The sequence below is a fragment of the Ochotona princeps genome, chromosome 3 (assembly GCF_030435755.1).
Source record: "Ochotona princeps isolate mOchPri1 chromosome 3, mOchPri1.hap1, whole genome shotgun sequence".
Lineage (NCBI taxonomy): Eukaryota > Metazoa > Chordata > Mammalia > Lagomorpha > Ochotonidae > Ochotona > Ochotona princeps.
Window position 1 is genome coordinate 42023921 of NC_080834.1, and position 22978 is coordinate 42046898.

Genomic DNA, 22978 nt, shown 5'->3' on the forward strand with positions numbered 1-22978 from the left:
ACTTAGTATCAGGAAAAAAATGATCTCACTTGACGAATTGATATATTGTTTTTTATCAGATCATGACAATTGGATAATCTATCATGTTTCCATTTTTATCTTGCTACAATGACAAGAACTAAATTTAATGCTCAATCAGCATAGCCACTTAGGCACAAACTGATGTGTTTTTCATTTTCTTTGACGTGTTTTTATTTTGTCTTTCTATTTTAATATTTGTACAGTGATGCTGAATGAATCTATGCATATTTAATACGTGTGCAGTTAGTCAACCTACGGACCAGATAGTTGTCACTGTAGAGATATTAAATCAAGCTGCCTGAAAAAAAAATCTAGAGATTAGAAAAATAAGGCCTGAGGATACCCAAGTGGGGTGAAAGTAAAGTAATGACCTTTCTGCTAGATAAACTCCTGTGCTTGTCATTGCACAAATAAATAGGTATTGAACAAAGAAGTTTTTTTTTTAATTTAAATGCACAAGAATACGCGACATTTATCTTTCTAATATCCAAGTAATTTTCACACATGGAAGCATATGTCAAGCCAGTACTAAAATATACTCTGTGAACTCTAGGTTATTTAGAATTGAATGTTATGATGTGCAACTCTATGTCCTATCAAAATTCGAATGTTGAAATCTAACCCAGATGAGATCACAAAAAGAAGCAGACACTTGGGGTAGGGGATTTAGCTTCCTGAGTAGGATGAACGCCCACAGAAGGCTGTTCATCTGCTGTACCATGGGAGGACACCAAAGCTGTCGGCTCCTTGAGTGTAACTCCCCAGCTTTCATCATTGTATGCAATCAATTTCTTTTTTTCTTTTTTGCTCTTTGCTGTTTATTTCCCTCACCCACAAGCGGGGTGGCTTGCTTACAACCGCACAGGCACCGTGAGGAAGGGTGGCATGCTGCCCTCGCTGGGGCTCCTGGGGATGAAGGAGCAAGTGTCCCCCTCCTCCCCCTCAACTGAGGAGGAGCCGGCTGGGTGACATGTTGAGTCCTAACGATTACAGTAAGTGGACAAGTATTTGGCCTGGCCCCAACCACGACGAAGGGGAGATGTGAACGGCCAGGGAAGAGCAAGATTGGGACACCACTGGAAGCGCGTGCAGAGGAGGGGCCATGGCTGGGCTTCCTCTGGGCTGTCCTAGTAGGCGCTGGCTTAGCAGCGAGGGCAAGGGGTAGTGGCTGGGCCTATTGCTTGGCATTGATGATGTCCACGAACTTGGGCTTGAGGGAGGCTCCTCCCACGAGGAAGTCGTCCACATCTGCCTGGCTGGCCAGCTCCTTGCAGGTTGCTCCGGCCACGGACCCTCCATAAATGATGCAGGTGCTCTGGGCTACTGAGTCCGACACGTTGGATTTGAGTCATCCTCGGAGCTTCCTATGTGCTTACTGGGCCTGTTGGGGTGTTGCCGTCTTGCCAGTTCCGATGGCCCACACGGGCTCATAGGCCAGGACAACTTTGCTCCAGTCTTCATGTTATCTGTGATGACCTTGGTTTGCTCAAAAACGACCTTCCCGGTGATGCCAGCTTCCCTCTCATCCAGCTTCTTGCCGTTGCAGGCGATCATGCCAAGCCCCTCTGCCAGGGCATGGGCCACCTTCTGCCCATCAGCTCTTCTGACTCCGCGAAGACAAGCCTTTTCTCCGAGTCACCCACGTCGTTCCACAGTCCTTGATCACGCCAGGGCTAATCTCCCCGGTGAAGGCCCCATTAGCCACTTTGTCGCAGTTCTGGGCAGCCACAGCGACCTTGGCATCCAGCTTCTGGCGGGCGAGCTCAATGTAGGCAGTGGGGGCTGCGCAAGCCACCTCGGTGTCGGCTGGCACCTTGGCTCCGTTCAGGGTAGTGATGAGCTCCCCCAGGTTCTTCTTCCTCCCGTTCATCTTCCAGTTACCCCCAACGAAGAACTTCCTGGAAGGCGCCGTGGCGTTAGACTTTGCACACTGAAGGTCACTAGCCACCGCAATAAATTTCTGTTGCTGTTAATTACTTAATGTATTATGTTGTAGCAGCTTATCAACTTCAGAAACCTAAGAAACAGTTTATATGAGAATTGTAGTGCAGTTTGATTTTTCATACATGTTTTGTTTTTTTTTCCCACGTTATTTCCAAACTTATTTTTTCTGTGTTCTTAAACACTTTTATATACTTGAAAAGGCAGAGTTATAGAGACAGTACAGGGATAGTGTGTGTGTGTGTGTGTGTGTGTGAGAGAGAGAGAGATGATCCATCTGTTGATTCACTCTCCAGATGGCTACAATGGACAGGGTTCTGCCTTGCCAAAGCCAATAATCCAGAGCTTTTCCTGGATTTTACGTGAGAGTTCAGGGTCTAAGTGTCTGGGCCATCTCCTGTTGCTTTCTTAGATACATTAGCAGGGAGTTGGATCAGAAACCGAGCAGCCAAGTCTGAAACCAGCCTCTGTCTGAGATGTTAGCTTCATAGACACATAACTTGTTACCCTACAATGCTGGCACGTCAAACTTTTTAAATTATGAAGACCTCTTTGGTTATTTTAAAATCAGCTCCATTAAAAATTGAATTTTAAATCTGTCCTTTCGGGATTGGCTTATTTCACGGAGCATAATGGTCTCTAATTGGGACCCTTTCATTGCAAATGATAGACTTTAATTATTTTAATGGCTGAGTAGTATCCCACAATTTCTTCAACCATTCCTCTTTTTGACAAGTGCTTGTGTTGTTTCAGTTGGCCATTATTGTAGATTGTACTACTGCAAATATAAGTTCTCTGACATAAGGCAACCTTCATGAAAAATACAAAAATGATAGACACATAGGTGCACATGCATATCCATATTTTTTCACAGATGAACTGTCAGGTGGACACTAGCATGCTGGGAAGTTAAGATACATGGCAGTATGTATCTCTGCTATCAAACAAAAGGAGGACTCCCAATGAATCAGTTGAATAGACTGTGACAATAGGATACTAGATTGTTTATCATTGTGAATACATACAATATCATAGTACACTTAAATAGCAGAATATTGTACTTTTGATGCTTACTGAAGGACCATACTAATATACTAACATGTAGTAACTTGGAGGAAAATTTGGGGGAAGAAAGGCACGCAAGGGGGAGTTCCTATTCCTATGGAACAGTATTATGAAAAAAAAATAAGTTTTGTGATAGGAAAACACTTATGGGGAAAAAATGAAAGAAAACATTGAAACCTTGAAAACTTGTGAACATACATGCTTACAACACATCAATGGATAATGGTATGCTACATGCTAATATGTTCCAAGTTATCTATACACAACCAAAAGGGTAATTGGATACAAATTGGGTGTACAATTCAAGTTTGCTTCATAACATTATGTTTTGTAATTGCTTTTCACTTGAGTACAGTATCATATGTATTTTGTCCTGAAATCCTATAGTAATATTATTAATATAAAGTATTATTTCTTGTGGAAAACTGTGTTGATATGACTGAATCTTGTAATTGGACTTAAATGTCATTTTGGTGAAAAGGATCAAGTTGTAAACTTCATTTTACACTATTTTTGCGTTTTTGGTAGTTTTCATATGGAACTTTGTATCTAAGTGAATTGATACTTCACAATAACTTCATTATATTTTTTTTATTCAAAATGACTTTTTCAGGAGCTTGTTAATGTTCAGCACACTTTACCCAGGATGGGTGTTTTCTGTTAGAATAAAGCATTTATAAAATTTATTTGTTAAATCTTAAATTGAAGCTTTAACTCTATTCTCAGGCTTTCTTAAAAGTGAAATATGTCTAATGCTGAAGATAACAGACCCATCTAACACAAAGACTTCGATTATGGTATCATGTTTCCTCCCAAGCAATAATACAATTGTAGCTTTTATTACTAAGTTTGACAAGGGCAGAATTGAAACTTGCATGGCTTCTGCTGTTATTCGGTTCTTAATTTCTTTCATTAGCATGCTCACAGCATAAATGTGGATAGTGACAAGAGTCTGCTTCTTTTCACTTTAACCTGGCGGGGAACGGCAGGGTATCTATTTCCTTTTGGTTGTTGTTTCTGGCTCAAGTCAACCAACTTGCCTGGGCTTCATACTGGATATTCTTTTGATACATAACTGTGAGAGGCAAAGTTTCAGCTCTGAGTGTACTTGCTCAGTGGGAGGTAGGGAGGCAAGGAAGGCAGAGCATGCGGAAGAGGAGCAAATTGTGCGCCTGGCCAGGGCTTCCATTTTTGGCATCTCATTCAGTGGCAGACACAGGTCAGCTGTTGGACACTGACAGACACAGACTTCAGCCTGAATGTAAGGAATGTATTTTCCCTATGGACTGTTGTTGGGCTACCTGCCCCTAAATTCAGAATAGTTGATGCTGACCAGCTCCCTGTATTAGTGTGCTATGGTTGCTACGTTTGCCTATCAAAGCAGCTGTAACAAAAACTCAGCCTGACAAGCTTCAGTAATCCAGTTGTGTTTCTTTTGGCTTAGGGAGTGGAAAGTTCTACAACAAAGGTTCATCGGGATCGGTTTCTCCTGAGTATTTGGTTTGTGAGTTGCAACTGGCTTCCTTTTCACTGTGTCTGCAAGTGACCTTTGCTATGACAACTTACTGGTCTCCCTCTGATATGGTGAGGCATAATGGAGTGTATAGGAGTGTACTCTTATTTAATCAACCTTAATTAATACCTTATAGAATCTGACTCTGAGAGCAGCTGTCATGCTAAGTCATTAAACCACCATTTAGATCACTTCATCCTGTATTGTGGTTCCTGCATTCAAGTCCACGTTCCACTTTTGATTCCAGTTACCTGCTAATGCACACTCTAGGAGCCCCCAGGTGAGGACTCCAGTTTTGTGTCTGTGCCACACACATAAGAGTCAAGTTCCTGGCTGCAGGCTTTGGCCTGGCCCAGCCCTGGCTGTTTGTGACAACTGGGGAATAAATCAGCAGATAGGACTTCTATCTGGCTTTGCTTTCTCTCTACCTCTTAAATAAATAGAAAAAAAATTAAGTAAGTTTGTAAGAAGGACATGAAAAAAAGAACTTTATAAAAACCGATTAGCCTGTTAGCATTGTCATATTTGAGGATAAGGTGTCAACACACGGATTGAATAGGAGTAGGGCTAAAACTCAGTCCACGGGCATTCTCATGAAGGAACATAACAGACTTGGTGGCTTCAAATGAAGATATGTCCACAGTTCTAGCAGGTAGAAGTCCAGGAGCATGCTGCATAGATCTCCTGAGGCCTCCCTCCTTAGTCTGGCTGTGTGCTCACACTTCTGGGCAACACCACTTCCCCGGTGTGCCATTATATACTTTTCTTATAAAGATACCTGTAAAATTGCACTAGGGCCCATTCTATAATGATTCCTTTTAACTTCATTCTCTTCTAAATTTTCTTTTAAGTCACATTCTGAGTAAATGGAATTCGGCACTTCAACATCTGAACTTTGTGCTGGGGACGGGGAAGCAAAATTTAGTCTATAACAACTATTGCATTATATTATCTTCTTTTATGTAATAGCTACCCCAAATTAACATGATAAACTTCCTAAGATGTTAAAATTTATTTTTTAAACCAACTTATTTATCTGAAATACATCAAACTGAAAACTTTCCCAGTTTGGATTAATATTAAAATGTTTCTATAGATGTCACATAAAGTGATTCCAATAAATAGATATTAATGTGAAAGTCTAAGTGATATTTTCAACAATATTAATAAAATTTGCCAAAAATTATATCCTAGATCTCAGCATAAACACCAGAGTCATATTTTATAGAAGAAACTATAGAAAAATATCTATGCAACTATGAGCACTTTTTATGCAAGATACCATAGTGAATTATTTCTAATACCAAAAATTTATGAATTAGGCAATATTAAATTCTACAATTACTGCTCATGAAAAAATACCAGTAAAAATGAATAAAATCCATTGCTTGCCTACTATCTTAATCATTTGCTGTTGGGTACACCAAGATATGCACATGCATGGGTATTTATTCTATCATTACAAGTCAGTCATCCATAATAATATAAATCCTGCTAGTCTAGGTCTGAAAACAAACCTAATGCCTTCAAGAGAAGACGATTTCAGCACTGTGGTAAACCAAGATCCTGTAGCCCTACTTGGCTTGAAAGGAAGTCTATGAATGAGACACAGATAAATTTCAAAGACACTTTAATGAGCAAAAGAAGCCAGAAACTCTAATTTAAGCACAAAAGTCTACTGGAGGTTTCATAAAATTCTTGGAAAGTGGGATTAAAAGTTGTATATGTTTTGCTGCAAAAAAAAATGGAAACCCATAGTTTCTCTACAATATGCATTTTTCATATGTCTTGAATGATCTTTTTATGTGAGGATTTCAAAGCAATTTTTAGAACAAAAGAACTGTATTTATTCCATTTATAGGAACTTTTTGAAATATACATATACATTTGGCAATCTCTTAGAAGTCATAAATTGATATTCCCTGAATCAAATTTTTTGACTAGAAAGAGACATAACAAGCTGTCTCTGGTAAGGTAATAATTCTTGTTTTCTGTGATAAATTATTATACAAGTTATGGCATATATATTGAACCATAAATTAAAATTATATGCATTTAGGGTCGGGTGTGATAGCCTAGTGGCTAAATCCTCATTGCATATAGTAGGATCCTATATGAGTGTCAGTTTGTGTCCCAGTTGTTCCACTTCTCATCCAACAACCTGCTAGTGGCCTGAGAAAGCAAGAGGATGACCAAAGACCTTGGCACAGTTAATCCATGTGCAAGATTTGGTAGAAATTCCTGAGTTTTGATCGATTCATCTTTGGTGGTTGAAACCACTTGGGAGTGAATCAATGGATGGAAGATCTTCCTTTTTGTATCTCCTTCTCTCTGTAAGTCTTACTTTACAGTAAAATAATAATTTAAAATTTCATGCATTTAGTTGAAATATATTTTAATGAATAGTCCCTGGAGTGGTGTGGCATTGCAGCCTAATCTTCAGCTTGTGGTTCCAGCATCCCATATAAACAGTGCTTTGAGTCCCAGCTACTCTGCTTTCAATTTAGGGCCATGCCAATGGCCTGAAAAATCCATGGGATGTGGTACAAGGCCTTGGTGCCCTGTACTCACATGGGAGACGGTTCCTGGATCTCATCCTCTGACTGGCTAAGTTTGGGTGTAGCAATCATTTGGGGCGGTAAATTTAGCAGATGAACGATCTCTCTCTTAGTCTCTTTCCACTCTTCCTGCAACTATGATTTTCAAGCAAAAATAAACAAATCTAAAAAAAAAAAAGGAAAAGTATCAAGTTCCCACAAAATTTTGTGGAAATAGTAAAATGTATCTTCTATAGCTAATGGATGCTACTTACTGCATTTAAATCTCTGAAAGGGTATAAGTCTACTACAATTTTTTGCTGTAGACAATATTTAATAATTAATTGTTTAAGAGCAGTCAACTGGAAAAGTGCTAGGGATTAAGAGGTCATGAAATTGTAATTTTACTTATATATCCTTTCTGATAGCAAGAAAATTAGGCCGCCCTAATACACATTAATACATGCATACACACAAAAACATACTACACAAATATTGCTAAAATTGCCTAAGAAGAGTTATAAACAGAATTCCCTGTGAATCTGCTTGTGGAATACACTTACATTTTATTCTCAAGCTATAGGCTAGACAATGCAATGTAGAAAATCCATCCCTGCCATATACAGAACATCATCTCCTGGGATGAATTGTGACTCACACAATCTATGCTTTAATCACAAGTCTTGGTAGCACAGCAGTGGCTAAATAGATCACGCAGTTCCCATGACATATGTAATGTTGATAAAAGAATAAAATATAAGTTCCTTATGAATGATTTTTTTTGCCTTCTGGAAAGTGTATTCTCAGTGAGAAAGGTACAAAGCCTCTCTCACAGTTGTGTCAATGTACAAGGAAGATATTTTAGCCAAATGATTAGATTTGAGCACAATGTTAAGAAAAATAATATCTTCCTATGTGATCTTCAAGGAGAATGAAGGAACACTCAGGCGTTTGAAGTGCTGTAAATGTTATTTTACTTCTGCTTTATCTGTGCTTTTCAATAACTGCGCAACTCTAAGCTGCAGCTTGGAAATTTAGATTAGAATGAATGAGTAAATGAATAAATTAAATACATCAACCACATAGAATAGAATTTTTGGTAAGCTTTTTTATCATATTATTTTGAGAATTGCTAAAAGCATAAAAATATGCAGGAGTAGATAAACAGAAAATTTCAGAAAGTAGATCAAAAAAGCAGAGATAACTGACAGTATCTATGAAAAGCTATTTTTATATAGGGCATATACAATTTTAAACTGCTTTGTGTGTGTATAAACTCACTGAGTGAAACTTTATGCTAACACATTTCTTGCTTTACTCCTGAGAAACCTGAAGCATAAACTGGTTAATTTGTTTGCCAGAAGTCTTACAGGTAAAAGAACCAGTTCTGGGGTTCAAACTCTGTGTTTAGAGTACACTGCCCACACTCTGAATCTGAACACATTCACACACACACACGACAAATGCCTCCACAAAAGAGTTCCAGCATTTCCTTGGAGAAAGAGATGTCAACCTGTTGCAAATTCAAGCACATTATATTTTCCCCAACAGACAATAAAGATTTTGACAGCACATTAATAAGACAACTTTCATTTTCTCTGGATGTATTTTTCTTTCTTTTAATGATTACTATGCTACTATTTTCATGTTCATAAACTAGAACTTTCATGTTCCACACAGAAAATTATGGCATAAGATGGTACCACAAAATTTATTTACACATAAGATAAATTATATATATTTAGATCTTTGGCCAGGAAATTGTCTTAAGCAACCTTGCTGAAAATTTTATTAATTTCTTCAGGATTATGAAAAAGTTGACTGTGCAGCCACTTATTTTTAAATGCTCACTTGTCAATTGTCTCTTCATTCCACATGTACCCTTTGTGATCCAGTAAGTAATTCTGAAAAGGTACGTGTGCGAATAAATTCTAGGTTGTTTTGCTAGTGGCTGTTCTTCAGGTTTTTCTGATTCGAGGTACTAAAGAGGCACTGGCAAGTAAAAAGAGCAGCCATACTTCTTCAGCTCATAATCTTATTCTCTTTTGGGGACGTGTATTCTGAGATTATGCTTCATCTGATCCCTCAATAGTAGCTAAGTGTTGTAGGTTCTCATGACTGACATTTACATTATTGCTAACCATAACCCTGACCCAAACCCAACCTAAACCTAAATCCAACTCCAACACGAAACACTAACCCCAACCCTAACCATAACCACAACTTCATCCCAACCTAAGCATAACCTCAACCCCAATCTAACAATACTCCCAACTCCTACTCCAAACATAACCCCAATCCACCTCAAACTCCAGCCCTAACCCAACCTCAAACCCAATTTCAACCTCAACCTAATCCTAAATCTAAGCCGAACCCCAAACCTAATCTCAAACCTAACCCCAAACTAAACCTCATCTTAAACTGTAAACCTAACACTAACCCTAAACTTAACCCTAACTATAACACAACCCGAACTTCAGACTCAACCTAAAGCCAATGCTAATCCCAAACCCAACCCAGATCTAACCCTAATCCTAAACATAACCCCAAACCTAACCCTAATGTCAACCACAATCCTAACCCTAAATCTAATCCCAACCCCATTTCTAGAAATAGCCCTAACCTCAACCCTAACCTTAAACCCAATCTCAACCCTCACCCTTAACTCTAACCCTAACCTGTGTTCTTATAGGCTTTCACAGTCTCCATTCCAAATACATTGGGGAATGTATTTGAAATACACTTATTTGAAACATTCAATGTGTTGTTTTACTCTTTTGATTAGACCTTGACCAGCTTTATCCAACATAGTCTCGAAATTATTTGGTGTCACTGGGAATGAATTTCAGAGTAGGAAGTATAGACAGCAATATTTTATTAAATAATATTCACTTTGAGCTAATTGTGAACCTAAATAGTTTTAATTGAATGAATCCACAGTAGCTCTCAGAGGCAGATGCTATGAGTTTGCACTATTTTTCTGATAAAGAAGCTAAGATAGGCTGTTTCTTTTTCTTTGAAAAGTACTCAAGATATTGGAAACAGTAAGAGGAAAAACAAAGGAGTTTATCTCCAAAATGAAGCAGTAAATTTGAGAAAGGCTTGTTAAAAACAATGAGTTAAAGGAGTTTTCACACAGGTTACACTGAAGCATTTTATACAAATAGCACTAACCTCATAGAGTAGAAAAATTGGGGGTCAGTGTTGTAGCTCAGTAGGTTCAGGCACCACCTGTAAGGTCGAACTGCCTGCCACGTGGGAGTCCTGTTTGAAGATCATGTGGTCCAGGCTAACTGTAGCTTTTGGGGAAGTAAACCAGTGGGTGAAAGATCCCTTTCTGTCTCTCCCTAACCCTCTATAACTCTGCCTTTCAAAGATATGTGACAAATCTTTTTTAAGGTGACCCAGGGGAAATGGCTTCATGTGGCAGGCTCAGCTCCGTCCTGCCAAGGGCCAATATCAGGCATCCCTGAGCCAGCTGAGATCCCACTCAGCACCTTTGCTTCTTTCGCAAACTTCAAGGACTCAGAACCTTCTGCAGGGTGGGAAGATCTGGCGTCCCAAAAGGCACGGACATCGTGGTCCATCCTGGCCCAATAAAGGAAGTCCAAGGTGACCTTCTGTATGGAGTTGGAGGTGCCAGAGAACAGCGGTACCTGGGCTATGACTGGATTGCAAAGTCTCCGAATAGCTGCTTTCCCATCACTAGAAAGGCCGAGGCTTTCTTCTCGTGGCTACAGAAGCTCAGAGAAGCCCACAGAAAAGACTGCGTTTGCATCTCCTCCGACCCAGGCTTCCGAGTTGTGCGCGAGAGTATTGGTGAGAAGGAGACCACGAACATGTGTACTGTTACCATGTCAACCTTCTGCCTCTTCCTGGTGTCTTCAGATCCTGGCACCCCCTGTCACGTCTGCGGGACCCTACAGGAGCAGCTGTTCCCTGAGACCCTGCTGGAGTCCACCCAGGTCAAGATGAGTGTCCTACTGTCCCTCCTGGACCCTCCACACTGGTACCACATCCGTAGGCGCAAGAGCTCAAAGTCTGACACGTTGTCCCAGTCCGGCAATGCTTGCTGGACTGGGACATCCTCCCTCCAAAGGATTGGCCCTCAAGAGCCTGGACCTCTGGTCCTCTGTGTCCTCAACAGCCCACTACCGGAAGCTATCCGCTGCCAGCCCTGCCAACTTGGCATTGCCACCGAGGGGCCCAGCCCCCATCTCAATCTGGTTGCCTTCCCAGCTCCCCCAGCCCCATGCCACTCTGCGGAAGCAGCCCCAAGAACCATGGCTTGGACGGGGCTTCTGCTGTCACTGACTGGAGTCTTTGCACTCCAGCAGGAGCTGCCCATGGCTGGACGTCACTGCCCTGTCTGGCTTGGATGGCCCAAGTCTGCCTCCTGGCTGGGTCTGGAGAGGGGATATGCTGGGCTGGGAGGTTAGGGGTACTGTGCCTTATTTGTAAATAAACCTCAGCGCCTGGGGTGGGTGGGAATGGAAAATTTGATGATACAGAAAATAGAAGAGTTACCTACTTGTAGAATTGACCAAAGCAGGAGAAAAAGAACTTCATACATTAAATATGACTTTATTTCTTAATAATGTGAACTATAGGCAAAGGATATGGCACAAATAGAAACATATTGATTGAATGGAGGCAAGAGTGTGGAGATTCATCTATTATTGATTTGAGTTTGGAAGATTCTCGGTCATAGCCAAAATACAATGGTATTTGTGTAGAGATATGGAAAGGTACTAAACAAAAGATGGCTGAGAGTGGTTTGAGGAACAAATGGCATACATAATGAATTATTGGGAGCTGATAATAGAGAGTGGTTAGTGAAAATGTAGGGAAAAGAGAATTGGCAGATGAAACTGGGAGAGAAAAAATAGATTAAGAAAGTAAAAAAAAATAAGTGCATTAAATGAAGAATGTTCGGTTAAAAAGTTGTTTGCATATGAATACGTTGCTAAAATAGGTAAATATAACAGAGTCCTACATTGCTATAATAGAAAATGCTTGTTTTTTAAAGATTTATTTTATTTTTTTCTGGAAAGGCAGATTTACAGAGAGGAGAGATAGAAAGATTTTCTATCCTCTGGTTCAGTTTCCAAGTAGTCACAATGGCTGGAGCTGAGCTAATCTGAAGCCAGGAACCAGGAGCTTCTTCCAGATCTTCGATGTGACTGCAAGGTTCCAAGGCTTTGGGCCATCCTCTGCTGCTTCCCCAGCTACAAGCAGGAAATTGGGTGATAAAAAGATCAGCCAGGCTACAAACTGGCACCGAAATGGAATCCCAACGGATATGAAGTGAGGACTCAAATAATGCCTGTATTATTAATTCTTACAATGACATCTATGATTAGCTGATTTTTCTGCTTTCTTGTTTGTGGCTTGACTCCGTCATGTGTTGTCACGATGTACCTATGCTGATCTGGAAAGGTTTTGCTGAAATGACAAGGCATCTTGACTGGGCTTCACAAACTTGTCATCTACTTTGCGGAGTGTTCTTGATGCTTCTGGTGACAGTGGTGTTGGAAAGGGGAAAAATGGAAAAGCATAAGCTTTTGAATGAGCTCACTTTTTCCTTTAAAAATAGGAAACATACTCCAAAGACAGACTTCAATCAGTTAAAGGCAAAATTATGTGCTCTGGGGAATGATAACCTGAAAGTTCCCTGGTTACACTTTTTTATTTCTGGCCCATACTCATGTCATCTCTAAACTGCAATATTTGGTCCAGGGGGAATTTTAAAGACTGAATGAATTCAAAATCTGGCCTAATAGTCTGTGCTCAGCTGAAGCTTCATTGGTTTGTCCACAGTTTTCTTCATGGTGTTTCTCTTTTTAATGCTTGTGTGACCCTTACAGTGTGTGTCTCTGTGTGTCACATGGGTAGTCTTTCATTAGTGCAAAACTAAAAAAAGCAAAACAAAGCAAAAAAAACCTTTGTTATGATACTGGACCAGTATTTGAATCTGCAAAATTTGCCTTTTGGCAGTGATATTATTATTAGTGGGTTATTTTTGAGAAACTGTAGACAATAAAGCAACTATCTTACTAAGGGAAATTCCCATCTGATTCAGAAATCTCAATTTAAGAGAGTGCCTGCTGTCTACAATCACTGGTTAGATATCCACACTATCTACTGTGCTATCTTTTCCTGATAGTTAAAATTCTGCAATCCCTTTTTGCTTTCCTTTTTGCTTTTTCTGGAAAGCTCTCACAATCTTGTTTTGACAGTGTGTCTAACAACATGTTGTAAGTTTTTGATTTCTTAGAACTGCTTAGGACTGAGTTGTGTTGTCCTGATTCAAAGCCCCTTTAATTGGAACTTGCTTTCTCAACATTCCCTTACACAGTTTTCTCCTGCATGTTCTATAAAGCTTTCTGAGACCTCAAGGTAAATCTAAGGCATAATCTCTAGTCTCCTTCTGTCCCATAAATAAATGCTTTCTTTTCTCAAAAGACCTGCAACACAGACTGCTATTATGCAGAATGGGCAATGGCCAACCGCATTTGGTAGTAAGGCATACTGAGGCAACTCAGTTTTCATTCTTTGTTTTGCCAGAGTGTATACTCAAGGATTTTAAAATCATCTGTTTCAAATTTTGCTTATTTCTCTGAATCTGAGGTATTCTTCCTATTTAATTTCACTCTGTTTCTCTAATGCTAATCTATTGTTTATTACAGGGAGTCTCACCTGGGAACTCAGAAAGGGTGGAGAGAAAATGATCTTTTCTTTTTTACACACTAATGGTACAAGTAAGTAGACAGTACTTTCCTGCCTGGCTGCTCCTTTTTGTCAGTGAAAGATTAGTGACTGAACATTAAGATGCTTATGCAAACTTTGCAGATACATTTCAAAATGCTATGTAAATGTTAAAATTCGTGCAGCGCGTTTTACAAGCAGAGCTGCCTACTGACGACATCTGTGGATTCCGGGAGCTTTTATTCTTCATACTTCATGTCACGAATTTTAATATCCTGTGAAATTTAATTTTGCAGCAACTGTAGGGGTGAAGTGAAATCCCCCACCTCTGTCCCCTCCCTTCTGATGTTTTGCTGCAATAAACTGACAAAGACAGCTTAGCAGTGCATGCGATATTCAAAAGCAGAAGTCTTTGCTCAGGAAGAATCATAGAACTGTCATTTTACTCACAGTCTCCCAAATATTCAAACGTTAATGTTTGGGTGCTTTTCATAGTGGAAGGACAGAATAAAAGTACCAAGATAACAGCAGATAACTTAGGGAAACTCCATGATTTTGGAGAACATACCATAAAATATTTGAAACATGGTTTGGATCACAAAGTGATCCATACCTGTAATGTAATGCACTACGGGATCAGAGGAAAAGATGACTATCTTCCAATGTCCCATATATATTGACTGATTTCAGACTTTTTTCTTTATTGGAAAGGCAGATTTACAGAGGGACAGAGAAACAGAGAAAAAAGGTCTTCCATCCACTGGTTCACTCCCTAAGTGGCTTCAATGGCCAGGGCTGATCCAAAATCAGGAGCCAGGAGCTTCTTCTGGGTCTCGCATGTGGGTGCAGTATCACAAGGCTTTGTACCGTCTTCAACTGTTTTTCCAGGGCACAAACAGGGAACTGAACGGGAAGTGGAGCAAGTACATAGACACCTGGTGACCGTAGAGGAAACTTGGATGAAGTTTCTGATTCTGGGCTCTGCCTGGCTCAGTTCCAACTTTTGTAGCCATTTGAGATATGAACCAGCTGATGGAAGACCTCTCTCTCTCTCATTCTAAATTATCATTAATTAAATGGATGAATTAAAATAAAGTTCTTAAAAGATACTAGGTTAATATTTTGGTAGAATAAGATGATACATATTATGATGGATATGAAATAATCTTTCTCAAAGTGTTTTCTATTTAAAAAAACTGAAATTATTCACATACTGTAAAAAGGATAGTATCAAATTATTATTATTTTAGCCACAAAGAATTTTAGCAAAGATGAATAGTGTCAACTATATAGATTACTTGAATTTAAGGTTATTTGAAGACTTTATTTAAAGTGGACTGAAAGGTTAATAAAATTTGTGGCTGATACTTTCCTAATAATATAGTTTAATAGTCAAGAAAAGTAAGAAAAAGGAGTTTCTCAATACCAAATAGAAAGATCATGCAAGGTAAACCTTGCTGTCTCTATAGTCTGGTTCAGATTTGCTTCCAGGATCCCAGTACCTGAGCTGATGCATTGAACTCATGGGTGAAGTCAACAGCTGCTCCTCCATGGAATTTGAAATGCAATGGGGAGTCTCCATTGTTTTAGAATTTTTGGGACACCTGATTTTAATAATTGCCATTCTAAGAAGTTGCAGCTATCCTAAATTCAAGTAAATTACTTCAGAATTAATCTTAGCAAACAGCATTAAACTGTAGGAAATATTCTGTGTTTGAGATCTAACTTGGTATTTACGTCATGTCTTTGGTTCTTTGTTTCCTCATGGAAGAAAGAATCAGATTTTGTCGTCTCTGGTATCAACTAAGACTCTAAAACTCTATGGTCCTTTATATATGAATAGCATTTTAGGGAGAAGTTCCATTTCCTTCAAGTAACTATAACCCTATGGAAACGAAACCTTTAATATATTTGATTTGAATGCAGACACACACACACAAACAGGATAATTTGTGCTGTTGACAGAAAACAAACAGAAGGTTCAGCAATTGTTTTTTCTTTTAATTCTTGGGAAAGAATAGTGGAGTTTGGGGAACAGATAGCTTGATGTCTGCACAGCTGGTATTCCTCTGAGGGGAACTTGACAGGCCTAGATTTGAAAAATCAAAAGTCAGTTAAGCCAAGTTTACATAAATAAAACAACATAGTCAGACCAAAAGCAAAATGAAAGGAAATTAAAACCAGAATGAATAAATATAATAACTGAGATAAACACACACAAAAATGCGTCACTGCTTGTGAATTCATGTTGTCGTAGATTGAGGCAGAAGCAGGAGGGAGGGAATGCCAGGCCTAACACAGAATTGTGGGAGATGAATGTGTACTACGATAGGGTGAGGGTGGATTTCTGAAACTTGTTCTGGGTTATCTCTCTAGTGCGTATCAGGTTTGAATTGAGATTATCGAAGAGCTACGTGGTGCTGCACACACTTTTCACAAACAGGAATAATGTTACTGAAAGACACAAAAGGGAGTAAACAGTCAATTATATTTTGCCTTTTCTGCATGCCATCCCCATCATTGTATAATAATTTCTGTTTTGAATATCAAAGTCATATAAAAGGAACTATGGAAAATTATATCATATATAATTTATTTTTACATACTTAAAGTTTATAAATCATGAAACTCTGACCTTTCACGATAAACAGGCAACCGTTTTTAACCTCATGAATCTAATGGGTCTTCAATGTTTCTAAAGAAAGCTTTGTTCAAAACTTAGGATAGAGAAGGGAAATGACATTTAGATAAAATTTTTTTTACTAAGGAGAGGGGTAGTAGACTTATTAGTCAACCGATTCTGCTGTTTTGTGACTCAAGATGTGTTTTATTTTTATATAAATAAATGGCTGAGAAAAGCTTCCTTGCTTGCAACTGCAAGGATAATATCAGAAATTACACAGGTTCTGCTAAAGCCTCACCTTAAAGTTCTCAACTTGACATTTCAAGAAACCAGTGAAAGAACAGTAGTATCAATGCATCACATGTGTCTGTGTGCATGGGAAAACTGAGCCCTTCTTTTAGGTCTCTAAGAATGTGGCTAATATTTCCTGGAGAGTTAAGATGACATCTTGTTAACTGAAATGGCAACCTCAAGGCTCTTCTGCTCTCTCTGCTTCCAGGAGATCCTGAAATGAACACAGCGGTCCTTCTGGTTTTCCAGGTACTCAGATGAATGTTTGGCATTTAAGCTCTCAGAAAATCATGCTGGGCTGTCTCAATTCCTCTGAAAGCAGCTTTAGGCTCAAGTAATAAACAGCTCCATTCCTGAAGTACTGAACTGTTTTTCGCCCTCCCTCCAACTGTCTGTGAGGAAATGTGTTTGTGTTCACAGAATTAGTTTATAGTTTTCCTCCTTAGTGAAAGCACCTTGTAGCCTCACTGTGCTTGCATTTAATAATACACCTTTTAAACCCTGTTAGCATTCAGGCAAAAATTCTTCTTGCAGTTAGCTTACCCCCATTCCCAGTGGTGCTTGCCAAATTATAGCAGGCAGTGGTCACCCATATATTTTGAAATGAATGAAAATTCTAGATATATAAATTTGAAGAGGGAATTTTGCTTGTTACCCATATGAATTTCTCATTTTAAATGATCTTAGGGTGTGTCTTTTTGAAACAATGACTGCTAAACACACAAAGCCAGGGTTTGCACTTGAAGGAACACATCACTTTTATCTTCTGAGTTCTTCGTGTTTGTCTTTACTCACTCCAGCATCATTGTTGTTGCTCTACGTGCTTTTGCCCAGATTAAGCTCTCCAAAATGTTTCTGTGTCAGAGGGAGCAAGGAAAAATACAAACCTTTTAGCAAATTGCATGAACCTCTGTTGTTTATATAAATTCCTGCTGCATATTTACTACATAAAAGTAGACATTATAGAATTCATTTTATTTTAAAATCAGCATAAAGGTATGAATTTGACCTGGACAGCAAACTCAGGTCTCTTTGAGGATTTTCCATGAACACATAAATTATAGGAGGGTGAATATGTCAAGAGGAAGCTGTGTAAATACATTTAACATTGTATACTTGAGTGCATGCTTGCAAAGATTGCACAGTCGGGTTTTAATTCAAGGTAATGCTATCTCAATGTACAGTGCTTGTGAACTGACTCTTTGACATGGACTTGTTTCAGGTGTCTATAAGGTAGTGACGGTTGGAACATAATTCTTCCATGATTTCTAATGTTTCTTCAGGTCTCATTTGCTGAACAAAGTCATCATCAACCTTTTTTTTTTTTTTGTGGACTATTTTTTTAAGGATGCTTGCACAAGCATGCAACTTCAAGAGATAGAGATGTCCCTTCCCCTGGAGGAGATTTAGATTCCAGAGTAATAAACGTAATGTCCTTCTTTGGAAAGGAAGATAGGCTAATTTATCACCAGTAACTGTAAAAGGCCATGGACTTCCTAGAAGAGTTCTTCAATAATTCATCTCTTCTGTCATTCATCCTACTTAATGGGTGGGAAACACTGAGTCTCACAAGATTGTAATGTTAAGAGTTTAGGCTCAGAGGAAAAAAAATAGGAAAAGTATTACTTTAGCTTCAGATACAGCTGTTTGCAATAAGCTTAGAAATCGCCAGTCCTTATGCCAACGTGTATGACAAAGTGGCAGACTGTTGCGCTAGCTTGCAAGTAAGGCGAATCTGAGATCTGGTCCTGAAATGATACTTCAGTGAATGTCAGAATTCAGATTGTTAATTTTAGCCTTTGATTATATTTTTTTTTTGTGTGGAAAAGTGGAAAAGTGGTCTTCCTCCCACTTGTTGAATATTATGATTAGTGGCTAATGAAGCCTGTGAATATACAGTGGATGAAAATTATGTCTTCATAAAACCTGATGAAGAAAGAGGAGGCATTGGGTGGGGGAGTAGGTGAATGAGAGAAATGCGGATGTCTTCTTGGAATTGTGCAAAGGAACACGTAAGATCTGGTGTAATAATATTAATCAAAATAAAATAAAATAAATTTTTGTACTGGCTTTTTCCTCATTGTTTTCAGAGAGAAATGTATTCTTTTTAGCTTCATGTACAGTTTGTATCCATAGTAGAAAATTAAAACATAACAGACACTAAATATATCCATCATTCTGTCACTTAGAGAAAATTATTAAGTTTTTAAATATATTTCAAGTGTTTTTCTTCTTATAGGTACACAGAAACAGATACACATTTGGTCACAGGAATAAAGTTTCATGTTTGGGGACCACAAAATATATTTCTTATAGTTTGTAGTCTAACTTTATAACCCTGTTTTAGCATTTTTATTGATGATATTATGGTGCTCAAGGCTTCACTTTGGTTTTAATACAATTTGTTCCATTATTTCCAATGTCTCTCACAGCTCACACTGATTAAATGCACCCTATTACATAAAATCTGCCAAGAATTTCATGTATATTAAGCTTTACATGGTTTCAAGAACTCTAAAATATGTTTTGCCTTTTTGCCATTTTCAGAACTTTCGCACGATACTTAAAGAGATCTGCTGTAAAACAAAATTCTTATTTTATTGTCTTAAACATTGCCAACTGGCTTCAGAAGTTCTTAGACGTTTAAAGCATTTTGCATTCTTTTTTGCATCTAACCCAAACCATTGAGTGGAGATAATAATCTAATATTTTCAGTAATTATGGTATTCAGCACTAGTTGATCCTGTAAGGACTTTTCAAAGTAGCATAGATTAATGATGCCATCAAAGACTGGATTTCATTAGCTACTAATACAGTTTTCCTCATTTTAAAGATGATATAACTGAAGGAGAACAATCTTCTGAGATTCTTCAAGCTAGTAAATTACCTAGTAAATCACACGTTAGGACACACCTGTATCATCTCTGTCCCCAGCACCTTCTCTAAACAACGGTGGCATCCTGTTTTCAAGGGTTAACTAAGGTTCCTATTGCTCTTTCTTGGGTTATTTGTCACTTTCTCCCATAATATTGTTAGCTTAAGACATTGATTTGCATCTGCTCCTGGACCTTCTGTTAGACAAATCTTGTTCCTGACTCTGTGCCTTAGGAGAGAGCTGTTTCTACTGTGCTCTGACCCAGGATTCCCATACCAAAGTTTAGCTAATAAACACTTAGGTGTAACATACACAGAGATGTACTGTTTATTTTGGAGAGACTGATAATCAGTGGGAATAAATGGAAATGAATAAAAAATTAGGCTGTTATGATTACTTTCCAGTGCATGAAGTTGAAAGTTTGGTACAGTGTCTGAGGAAACGGCTTCACAGATCATCCCAGGTCCAGGATTTTGCTATTGTTTAAATTTTCTCATTTAAAATTTCATATTAAACTATAAAATTTATTTTGTTTTAAAAATTTTGATGACCTAAAAGCTGTATATGTCATAGAGTATGTGATGTTTTGTTTTATGTGCTCATTGTGAAATTCACATTGAAGGCAACTCTGTCCTTTCAAGCATTCAACATTTCATCATAGTGAAAACACCTAAACTTCTATAACTTAGTCTGTTCTTTTTTTAAATTGAGGAATACACAGTACTAAACATTGCATATAATTACCCTACTGCCCAAAAAACTCCAAAATTGTTAACTGTTTATGAAACTTTCCCATTCCTATACCCCTACTCTCCTCATTGTCACTTCTATCAGCGTCTGGTCATTATCTTTACATTTTTAACTTTATAAGATAGCCAATTTTAACTCCACACATACATGAGATCACATGATGCCTGTCCTTTCATGCTTTACTAATTTGACTTAATGTACTGACCTCCAGTTCCATCCATGTTCCTACAAATGGCAGCATGTCATTTTTTGGATTATAGCTAAGGGAGTGTGACAAGGTGAAGATTCAGTCTACAAAAATGCGAGGGTACAAATTCTGTCAGGGGACAACAAAATGTTCCTCACCACCACATTTTTCAAGACATCATTATTTGGAATGATGACAACATTTCTGTGTGTTTGCTTATTTGACACATGTTGTATATAAACAGGACAATGGGGCAAGATTCTCTTGTTTCTGTCTCTCTTGCCAAAACAACACTGGCATATTTGCAGAACCAAAGTGACAGTTTTTGAATGCTCATCCAGCTTTCTAAAAAAATCATTTTTTTAATTTTATAAGGGGAGCAAATTTCATATACACACATTTGCGGGCATAATAATTTACATAACTTTTCCTTCTCTCATTCTCCTTCTTTCCTTTGCTATTTTTCTTTTGAATTTTACAATGACAAAAACATACAATTTTCTTCATAAACGCTTGCTTAACACAACACCAAATACAGAATGCAACAAGTAGTAAGCGGAAAGAAAGCAAAACAATGTTATTCAAGCACGTAGAAGGGCTGTGAACAGTAATCAAATCTCAAAATGACAATTTCAATTATATACATTATGGTTTTTGTAGTCCACATGTTGGCAACCCCAAATCAAAGGACAGATCTTTCACTAAGAATAGCATTTTCCACTTGCATCTGTTTTATTAAGACAGAATTCCATTCTTTTTTAGTGCTGATGAGCATTCTGTCATACATGTATGTATGTATGTGATATATGTGTGTGTGTATGTATATAACATGATTTCTTTTTGGCCATGGGTTAATGGACATCTGAATTGATTTCACATTTTAGCTGTCATGAATTGAGCTGTTATAAACATCAGATTTACTAATAGCTCTTTGATATGTTAATTGCATTTCCTTTGGGTAAATTCCCAGAAGTAAATTCTTTCACTCTATGTGCGCCAGACTGCAAGAACAATTAATATTTAAAATCAGTACACATGGCATAAAAGTGGTTAGTCACACTAATTAAGTACTGCTGATAAATTGAGTCACGTCTTGAAGATTATATCAAGAATAACTTTTACCTTATTTTTGAAAATAAAAACCCTGCAACTTTTCTTTGTTATTCGTTTTAATGTTTGTATTTTTATGACAAAATTGAGAATTAGTCATTTTTTAAGTTTATTACTGAGGTATTTTATTCTTCCCACTATCCATAATTTTTTAACTACTGCTTTAAGGGAAATGCTATGAATATTTTTTGTTCTTAAAGATGTCGCTTTAAATATCATACCCGTTGTAAATATACGGTGTTTCCCAAGGGTCAGCACAGTGGACAGTAAGCTAATCCTCTGTCTGAGGAATCAGTGCCCCATATTTGTGCTGACTCGTGCCCCGCAACGCTCCCTGCCTACACTCTTGTAGAGAGAGCAGCAGAGAATGGTTTGGTTTCTTGGTCCCCTGCACCCTCACGGGTTGCACGGAGGAAACTCCTGGCTTCAGATTGGCTCAGCACTGGCCCTTGAGCCATTTAGGGAGTTCACCAGCTGATGCAAGCCCTCTTTCTCTGCCAATCTTTTTCTCTTTGTAAACTCTTCCATTCAAATCAAAGTAGAATACATTTTTAAAATATACTATTATGCTGTGATAATGCTAACGAGACGTGAAAATAAAATAAATATTGGATTCTGGATAAGAAAAAGAATATTGGGTAAAAAACTAGTAAAATTCAAAGTAAGTGTGGCATTTAGTTGCAGTGTGCAGATGTGTGAAAAGTGTACCATAGTGATGTAATATATTAACAATTTAGAAGATTGGGCTGTGCCTGGAGAAGTGGTCTGATAAGTGAATCCTGCATCTGCGTCACTGACATCCCATACGGATGCCAGTTCTAGTCCCTGCTGCTCCACATCTGATCCAACTCCCTGCTGGTTCTGTGGGGATGCTGCAGTGGTGTCCAGATCCTTGTGCTCCTGCACCCACAGGAGACCACACAGCAGCTCCCGGCTCCTAGCTTTGGGTCTGCTCAGCTCTGGCTGTTTGGTTGTTTGGGGAGTGAATCACAGGATGGAAGATGTCTCTCTTTTTCCCTCCCTCTCTTTATTCCTCTCTTTTTCTCCCTTCTCTGTAAATTATCCTCTCAGTCAAAAAAAAAAATGAAAAAAAAATTTAAAAAGAACTATGGTTAAGAGTACCAATGAAAATATTGGTAAAATATTCCCAACTATTGTATGCTGAAATGATTGCAGAATTTTTAAAAAGATTTAAGATTATTAAAATATACCACTAACAAGTGAAAGGTATAAAGACTCTTGTTTCATGTGAGTATAGATAAGGTGTAAAAAAATACTCAAATCACAGTATGTTCATTTCATTTTTATATATGTATTTTTATATTCTGTATTACCTATGACATATCGAAAACATACA

The 22978-nt window shown here is 38.2% G+C and overlaps 1 pseudogene; it reads right to left on the bottom strand.

Moving 5' to 3' along the window:
• Window positions 1-900: 900 nt before the first annotated feature.
• On the bottom strand, window positions 901-9886 carry LOC101533343 (triosephosphate isomerase-like; annotated as a pseudogene).
• Between the last annotated feature and the right edge of the window lie 13092 nt (window positions 9887-22978).